Source organism: Vollenhovia emeryi, unplaced genomic scaffold (assembly GCF_000949405.1).
Source record: "Vollenhovia emeryi isolate VEMERY1.0 unplaced genomic scaffold, V.emery_V1.0 DF940208.1, whole genome shotgun sequence".
In the NCBI taxonomy this organism is placed as follows: Eukaryota; Metazoa; Arthropoda; class Insecta; order Hymenoptera; family Formicidae; genus Vollenhovia; species Vollenhovia emeryi.
The window spans coordinates 1,899-5,205 of record NW_011966158.1 but is presented as its reverse complement, the minus strand read 5'-3'; positions in this window follow the sequence as shown (position 1 = coordinate 5,205).

Below are 3,307 nucleotides of genomic sequence, written 5' to 3'. Positions count from 1 at the left end.
TAGGAGAAAAAACCGTGTATAGACATTTCATATACAATTATATATATACATATATAATTTTTGTTTTATAGGAAAAATTTTTTACTGGATAGAAATAGACATATGTACAGTACTGGCCAAAAGAATATCACGTTTAGGTTTTCTGAGCATAATTTTCGTCGAAGTGTACCAAATGTGTTCAAAATTTTACAGTGGACACCTGATAACAGGTACATCTTGTACACAAAGGGTAATGAAATTTCACAAAGTACGTTATGATTTTCGAATTTTTCATTCGAGCACTTTAAAATTAGTTATGATCAAAAAATTGAAAGGTGATATATTATTGGCCGGTACTGTATTCAGTACTCTTGTAAAAATGAGTTTATTTTATTTATTTAAAAAGGACATTATGTAAAAAATGCAAAACACATGTAATCCAACCTTACCAAAGAATTATTGCCTCATAAATGAAATTGATATTGTATCAAGTGTGAAGAAATACATTTCAGGTTTATATAAAGAAAAACATTTTATTCATTAGTCAATTTTGACAGTTTTTTTTACAACAAACTTTTTAATTAATTTCAAGTTTTGTTGATGAGCGTATTGTCTCATTCTTAGTCGAACATAGTAAATTAATGCAAATGATAGTATATTAGATGCGTGCTCTTTACACGGAAACGTAAATTCATACGTTGAAAGAACATCATCCAACGTTAATTCAAAAACATCTACATGAGATGCATGTTTTGAGAAGCACGTTTCTATGTGACGAACGAGATTAAAAAATCTAAGATTGGGGTAAATTAAACCACCACGAGTTTTTACGTCAGTTAGCTTCATTACCGAAGTCGATACAAAAGCTTGACTTCTGGAATCAGTTTTCACAGCTTTTATACAAATGCTACACGAGTTATAAATTTTTAGGACTTGCTTGCACAGATATCCTAAAATAAAAATCGAAATGCTTTAATAAATTCTTCACAAGCTTGAAATGATAATTTGAGAGCGAAAAACATAACTACGACAGGAAAGAACCGTACACTACTTTTACACTTACTTTTTATCCTTTTTTACAGATTTATAACGATTCTCGAATTCAGGTAAAAATAACGAAAGTAAACAAACTATAAAATATTGACAAATACAATTATAAATATTCATATATTAGGAAATTCGTTTATTTCCATAATTTCTACCCAAATCCAAGAAACATACCAACATATCCAACAATAGATCTCCTGGTTCTTAGAATTAAGAAAGGATAAAAATCAAATTAAACAGTTTAAAGTTAATATATATTAACTTTATTAACCCTTGTGTGCATTACCAACTTTACCCACATTGTTGCATATCCGGGTACCCGGGTACCCATCGCGCATTTTTTAATGGTTTGAATATTTATGCAATCGTAACCGTTTCTGTTAAGGTTTTACCGCGCAGCAAAGACAGTACTCGATAGTGAGAGAACACACAACTTTATTATAGCCACAAAGTGGCAGAAACGAACATAAATCTGTATCTGAACAGTAACACGTGCCCTTAATACGACTCTGAACAATCTGGATATGACGAACGTATAACCGAGTGCTGGGACGGACCAAAACTTACTAACTAAAAAGAGGGGCAAGCACACAGCACGCACACGCACGCACGCTCTCTGTATTCATACGCCACTCAACCCCAGCGCCATGTATTCTTACGCCTGTATTCCATGCGCCTACACAGAGGCTTGAGAAACAACTAGTCCTAACACTCCCTCCTTTTGAGAGCCTCTGTACTTACTCTACGCATACCCATTCTTGTTCGCAGGTTACAAAACACTTCTTTACTTAATGCCTTTGTGAAAATATCCGCGAGTTGATCTTTACTGGATACAAACATAATGGCAATTTCCTTACTTGCATATTTCTCACGAATAAAATGGTAACGCACATCTATGTGCTTACTTCGTTTATGGAATTCAGGATTCCTTATTAGCTTGATCGCGCTCTGATTGTCCACACTTATATTGGGAATACCTGACCATTGACATCCGTTGTCGCATAACAATTGTTTGAGCCATAATGCTTCCTTCACTGATTCGCACGCCGCAATATACTCCGCTTCTGTTGTACTGAGTGACACAGTCTTTTGACGAAGGGAACCCCATGTGATGGCTCCTCCTGCTAGCATGAACAGGTATCCACTCGTGGAACGTCTTGTATCAAGGTCTCCAGCATAGTCAGCGTCTGAGAAACCCTGAAGGCAGAGATCCTGTACTGATCCATCATAAAGAATGCCCATGTCACTCGTACCTTTCAAGTACCTACAAATGTTTTTGATTGCGCGCCAGTGTTGTTCATCATACTTGGTAATAAAACGACTTAGATAGTTAACTATAAATGTAATATCAGGTCGCGTTACATTCGCAAGAAACATTAGACTACTATAGCCTGCCGGTACGGTACGTCGTTACGCTCATCTTTATCTTCTGTCGTAACTAAGCTTACTCCTAAATCCGCGGGTATTTCTTTCGTTTTTACATCTGACATATTAAAACGCTCGAGAATACGTTTAACATATGATGATTGATGTATGAAAATTGACTTCGTCCCTATGTCTCTAACTATTTCCATACCTACGTAGCAACTGACATCTTCGTGGGTTACTTCAAAACGTGATTTTAATTCTTTCAATACTCCGTTCAAAGCTTTTCTTGACTTTGCCAATATCAGACCATCATCCACATAAATGACTAAATAAACCCTATCAGATTCGAATTCACCGCTATAAATACATGGATCTGCTTTACTTGGAATGAATTAAAATTGTTTTAAAAATGAATCGAATTTACTGTTCCACTCTCGCGAAGCTTGTTTAAGTCCATATAGAGTCTTTCTTAATCTGCACACAATACCATCGGTTGGTGCCCTTACTCCCTCCGGTATCTCCATGTAGATTTCTTCGGATAGGTCTCCATTCAGAAAGGCTGTCTTGATGTCGAATTGGAACATCTAGATCCTGCTTTGCTGCTAGGGCTAGCATCACCCGTACCGAGTCGTATCGAGCCACTGGTGAGAAGATCTCGTTATAATCAATCCCTGGTGTCTGCGTGAATCCCTTCGCACAAAGTCGAGCCTTGTATCGCCTAACATCTCCGGATGCAGTGTACTTTATTTTGAAGACCCATTTACTCGCTATTGACTTCTTGTTCTCTGGTAAGCGTTGATAGATGTCCACGTGTTATTAATCTCATGTGCATTGAGTTCCTCTTCAATGGCCTTCTTCCAGTTCTTAGCGTTCTTCCCGACGATTGCTTCCTCATACGATGTAGGTTCATCAA